Source organism: Camellia sinensis, chromosome 7 (genome assembly GCF_055761805.1).
Source record: "Camellia sinensis isolate YWXY chromosome 7, ASM5576180v1, whole genome shotgun sequence".
Classification (NCBI taxonomy): domain Eukaryota; kingdom Viridiplantae; phylum Streptophyta; class Magnoliopsida; order Ericales; family Theaceae; genus Camellia; species Camellia sinensis.
The window spans coordinates 2,609,599-2,616,053 of record NC_138967.1 but is presented as its reverse complement, the minus strand read 5'-3'; the positions used below and the strand labels follow the sequence as shown (position 1 = coordinate 2,616,053).

General features: G+C 38.7%; 1 pseudogene; it reads left to right on the top strand.

Moving 5' to 3' along the window:
* Nucleotides 1–4,814: 4,814 nt before the first annotated feature.
* LOC114257833 (elongation factor 1-alpha pseudogene) lies at nucleotides 4,815–5,421 on the top strand (annotated as a pseudogene).
* The last annotated feature ends 1,034 nt before the right edge of the window (nucleotides 5,422–6,455 follow it).

The window sequence follows — 6,455 nt, the reverse complement described above, 5'->3', positions numbered from 1 at the left end:
TTCCCTCCCTTTTATTTACCCGCTTATGATGGTAGAATAGGGCATATTTAATTTAGCATACCTTATGCTATGCATGCGTGCATCCATGCATTTGTATTGCATGCATTGGGCTCGGTACATCATGCTAACTGCATTTGTATTTCAGTTCCAAATTGAATACGTGCATCAAATTGATCGCATTTCATATGCCATGCTTAGGTTAGCCGAGTCTATCTAATTGCATCCTGTATGTGTTGCATTAGGCAATTTAACATGAACTAGGACATGCATGTTTGCTAACTAGTTTATTATTTTGGCACGGAGTACGATGTAAGTATTTTTGCTTTAGCATCCCGCATGCGTGTGAGTGTTGCCATGACAGTATGCTTGCCATGTGGCTAAATGCTTATCTGATAAACTGATTGAATGCCTGTGGGTGAAGGTTGGATTGTTTGAGTTGGAAGAACTCATTGAAATCCGTGTTTTAGTCTACTTGCGAGTAGCAAATTCCAAAGCACTTTTCAAAACAAACGGATATGCAATGCTTATTTCCAAATTAGGCAATCTAGTCTATACTTGTTTGTTGCGCGCATAATATAGTAATTCTAGGCTAATAAATGGAATAAGAACACATAATGTTTTCAAAAACGGATATCATAGTTAGTAGAGGCCGGTCTTCGGACTGGGTGAAAGGGGGTGCTCATAGCTGACCTTCCCCGATCGTACCCAAGCTCCCGAGCCGAGACAACTCCGGTGATGACGGACATGTGGCCTTCGGCACCGAGTCAAGGTTTCCTAAATTTCCCCATTAAAAAATATTTAGGTGGCGACTCTATATCTGGCAAAGCAGTCCATGTTTAGCACTACTTTTTCAAAAAATCTGTTTCTCAAAACGATTTGCCAGATTTGGACTCTTTGGTTCAGATTAAGAACCGCGACAACAAAATCGAGAGTCCGAACTATAGTAGCGAAGCCCCCCACGCGGGCGCGTCTACACATAGTCCTGCAAAATCCAAAGCTCCTCCCAACCATCTTCTGTGTATTCACCACATGCTACCAAATGGCCACTAATTTCTCGTAGACAAAGCATGCGTGAAGGTCCCCTAGGGAATGGAATCAATTGAAATATCTCATTTTTCAGTTCAAATGTTACTATGACATCTGAATACATAGGAGGAAAAGGTTTTGGTATATAATAACTTGTATTTCTCCAATGTATGACTATATTAACACAACAACCACCATACTAAATTCATAGTGCCCAGGAACAGAAAGACTGTCAATCTCTCTCCATGAATGTCTACCCAAAATGAAAATTTCACACTTGTAATCTAAGTAGTCATAACACCCCCCCTCCACCTCGATGTGTACAAAGTTTATGAACAACACTTCGTATTACTTGGTAGAAGCATCAAACCCAAATGACAATTCTAGATCACAAGTAGAATTAGCATCATCAGTAAGTAAACCTGGTGAAGGAAGGGTAACAATTTGTCGAGTGGTAGGATTCACGATGAAAATGGATTAGACTTTCTAAGGTACCTGCATATTAAGCCATTGACAGATTGTTTAATATGATAAAGTCTTGAGAGGGAATGAGTGAGCAAGTTGTGACAACCCTCACTACTGTTTACTGATAACACCACTGATTACTGCTAAACTGAGACGGATCATGATAAGTAATTGAATTGATTGAAATTCTGAGCTAATTGATTGAGTGTGTTAGTTTAAATGCATGCCTATCTGTCTGACTGTTAAATGATCTGTCCATATATTATGTTTTAAACTGCAAATTGAAGGCCTTATCGGCGACCGAATTTGAAATTGATTAGTGATTTATGTTAATTAGCATTTATGTGATTTTATGGTATATTTAATTGAAATGTGATTTGGTATGATTAAATTAGATTTAATAATGTTAAATTACATAGTTGGCTTTATTTACCCTTTTGCCATTAAGTGGCCATTTCCTACAACTTTGACTTGGACTCAATTGTTGCATTACAAACACCATCTCACCCTTTTCCATCCAGAGCTAGCCGACTAGAGAGAGAGAGTTAGGAGTTAGAGTGGTTTCATCTTGTTTTGGCTTGGAGATTAAGAGATTTGAAGGCAAATTGCATAGTTGAGCTTCTACACTTGAAATACAAGGTTTAAGGTAGAGAATTCAACCTCTCATTGATGTATTTATGTATTGTCTTGCATGGTTCATGGGAGTTTAGCGATCTAAGTCAAGTTTTGGTCTAAGAATGTTGAATTGAAGTTTAATCCATGCATGCATGTCCTTATATGGAAGTTTGAAGTTGTTTTCATAGAAATTCTTGCATGCATGTCCACATTTTTGTTATAGTCCATGAACTCACCATGTTTTGAAGTTAAATCTTGCATTTGATCTTGTCTTAGAACATTGGAGTTTCAAGGAACCCTTGCATGTGTTGAATTTGCATTGTTCTTCATGTTCTTGAAGTTTATTTGAAAATTGTGTCTAATTGAACTACCCTTGGGCTTTGATTTCTCAAATTGATCTTTGAAACATGTCATATTATGAGTTTGCAAGTGTTTTCTAGAAAATTAGCCCAAGAGGATCGAATTTGATGATTTAAAGTTGAGTTTTGAGCTTGAGGTTCAAATCTGGAAATTCTAGATTTTGGACCCACGCTCGAGCGAGAACTCTGAGTTCATGTAGTCCGCTTGAGCGGGAAAAGTCACGCTCGAGCATGAAATGTGTGTATCCAGTACTTTGCATGTGTTTACAGTCCGCTCGAGCGAGAGAGTTCACGCTCAAGCGAGGACTTGTGTCTCACGCTCGAGCGTGGATCGAGCGCCCGTCGAGCGTGATTTTTGTTATTGTTGCTTACAATCTGCTTGAGTGACGAAAGTCATGCTCGAGCGGAGCTCATTTGTCTGTATGTCCGCTCGAGCGTAGAAAGCCACGCTCGAGCGAGACCCCTATTTTCTGAAAATTGTAAAAAGTGTTTTAAAGTGCATCTTTGCATCCTCATTCCATCCTAAGCATTCCTAGGCCTAGTTTAAGGCATCTTAATGAGGATATTGATGTAGAACCACACTGAGGCAAATTAGGGATTGAGTTATTATTTTCCAACTGTGTAGCTTAGTGTGTGTTCGTTCTGTAATTGTGTAGGGTTGGTATCCGAGGACGCGTACTAGCTTATCTGTAGCCCAGAACTCTGTGAGTAACTATGTTGTAAAGATATATTCAGTTGAGATTATTTTCTGAACAAATGACTATACTGCTTTATGAAATGACACTGTTTACTAAATGAATGTTTGTCCGATTTGTGAACTGTATTCGTGGCATCCATAGCAATTTCTATTACTGAACTATTACTGCTACTGTTACAGAGATCTCTGTCGGTTCCCATGTTTGGAACCACTACTATTTACTGATATGATGGCCATCAACTGACTGTTCGGTCTGTTAAGACATATTGTACTGTTTTGCTATTGGATGTACCACATATGACTATTATAGTTTCTAATTGACTGTTATGGCATGAAATATGAGCCACAAACTGAATGACTGATATACTGATAAATGACTGTTTTCAATACTGAAAGGACATTCATTCTTAATCTCTTTACGCATATGTTATTCACTAGGCTTTAGCTTATTGTTTATATATAGATGTAGGTGTCCAGACACCGGATCCGAGCGAGGGCCGTGGAGTTTAAACTCCCTTTTTGTCAAGCCAACCAACGTGCCTCACTGCGAGGTTCCAAGTCCTTCAAGCTAGGGCTTTTTGGGGTGTTTTAGTTTCCCCCTTTGTATCTGGTTTTGTAATACTGTATAGACTGAATGATATGTGTACCTGTACTGTACTGTTATGGTGGGGATTTGGTCCCTAACTTGAATATCTGTATATGATGTATGTACATACTGTTTTGTTTCGAATATGAACATGTTATGAAAAATCTTTTTGCATACAGACTGTCGCAGCTCATTGGACATCTTTTAATTACTGTTTTGGCTTCCGCCAGCCCCTGTACTCTGTATTACTGTTTTACTGTTAAGCAGGCATTCGGTAATCTCAGATTACTGGCCGGTTACGGTGCTAAACCCATAGGGGCGGGTTTGGGTCGTGACACAAGTACTGGGTCGGTTCTCCTTCATAATTTGCTGAGAAAAAATGTATCTTGGTGGTTGATTAAAGAGATGACAAGGCAGAGCCTAGATTGGGCATGGGTGTGGTGTAAATCCACACAAGAGAGTGAGAGAAAGAAAGAGTTGGAGATGGGGCCTGGAAGCATCATTCCTACCTTTTTGTAAATTAAACCAATCTTCTCACATGTCTTGAAATTTTAGAAAATCTCCCACTGTCCAATAATTTACTTTCCCTGCACCCACTGAATCCTATTTCCCCTTATTTTAAATTTTGAAATCTATTTTAGCATTTGAAATGATGACGAAACATTAATGGTAAATTTAAAATGATGATTCCATTTTTTATTACTTCATGAATATTTGAATGTTTGGGAATTCATTGTCAATCATTCGTCCCACCATTACACTTGATTAGGTCCTCTATTTGAAGGGTAGTCTAGTATTTATGAGATGAGTAGTGCTATTCAGACCCAAAAATTAGAGTCACTATTTAAATCTAATGATGTGACAATCTATTAGAATAACTAAGGCAACTCTCTCTCTCTCTCTCTCTCTCTCTCTCATGTTTTCTCTAATCATTAGCCAATCATATCTTTTACTTATTATTGGGTCTAAAAAAAATGGGCTTGCATATCATTTTCCTTCTCAGATTATTGCAAGTGGGATGTAAATATATATATATATATATATATCCTTTCAATCTTGTAGATGGATGCCACAGCCTCAGTATTCCAAGGCAAGGAATGATAACATTGTTAAGGTCTCATCCTAGTTGAAGAAGGTAAGATGCAACCCTGATAAGATCCTTTTCGTACCTATCTCTGGATTTGAAAGTGACAACATGATTAAGAGGTCTACCTTCCTTATTGGTACAAAGGCCCAAACTTTGCTTAGGGCCTTTGACATGATTCAGGATGTGTAAAAGATTTGAGGCATTTGAATTGTCCCCGTGCGACATGTGGAGACTAACATCCTCAAGCCCCTCTAGCCTAACAACTGAAGTCAAGCCTCAGTAGATGCATCATGAGGCTCTCCAGCAAGGTTCTTCCACATGACAACAATGTGAGGTTCAATGTGAAGAATTTTGCTGCTAAGGATCTCAAGGTGGGTATGTTGCATCAAATTCCAAGGAATATCCAATCAAGGAAGAATGCAACTTCACATCTCAAGTTATTAATCACGAACAACCTAATTTAGATCACGCTCTTGATCACTACCCTGCCCACATTGCTATTAAGTTTGTTGAATTTTGGAACAAGATTGATAGAGGGTTTAGCAAAGAGCTTGAGAAGGAGCCAAATTATTTTAAAGAATGGTGATGCAAGTGATGACTCCTAGAAAGCCCATTTTGCTAATTCCCAAAAAAGCCAATTTTGCTGCCATGGACATGGAGTAGACTTCGGCCGTGGATAAAGAGTGTGGAGAAGGGAGAAGTAAGTCATGCATGATGGTTTTGTTAGGAATTAACTCTTCCTAACCTAAAAGATGCGCCTCCTTCATCTATTTATAAGTATAGAATTAGGTGCCCTCGGACCCTCTTCCTTTTGGGGAGAGGCTCGCCAAACCCCCCATTGGACCCAGGCTTATCAAGGTCCACAGAGCTAACAATCTCCCACTTGGAATCTGATAACACAAGCTCTTCATCATCTTCATCACATAGAGGAATGTAGTAACAACTTGATCTTCCTCCATCAAACTTGAAGGCCAACTAAAGTTGCACACAACTTCAGTTTGTCAATGGTGATAGTCTTGGTCAACATATCTACTAGATTCTCACCACCACAAATCTTCTCAAGAGATAATACTTCATTATCTACAAGTGAACGAATGAAATGGTACCACAACTGAATGTGCTTCATCCTACAATGAAAAGTAGGATTCTTTGCAAGATGAATTGCACTCTAATTGTCACTATACAAAACACTCATCTCTTATTTCTTGCCCAACTCTTCTAGGAAATTTTGCAACCAAGTCATTTCCTTCCCATCTTCAGTAATAGCAACATACTCAGTTTCTTGTAGAAAGAGCTACAATTTTTTACAATTGTGAAATCCAACTCACTGTTGTACCACCCAATGTGTAAACATAACCAGTAGTACTCTTCTTGTTATCCACAACACCAGCTAAGTCTACATCAACATAACCATGTAACCCAATGTCGGTTCGTTTGAAACAAAATTTCATGTTTGTAGTACCACTCAAGTATCTAATGATCCATTTCATTGCCTTCTAATGCTGCTTATCTACATTACTCATGCACCTACTAACCACTCTTACTGCATGTGCAATGTCTGGCCTAGTACAAACCATGGTGTACATTATGCTATCAATAGCTAAAGCATATGAAACTCGT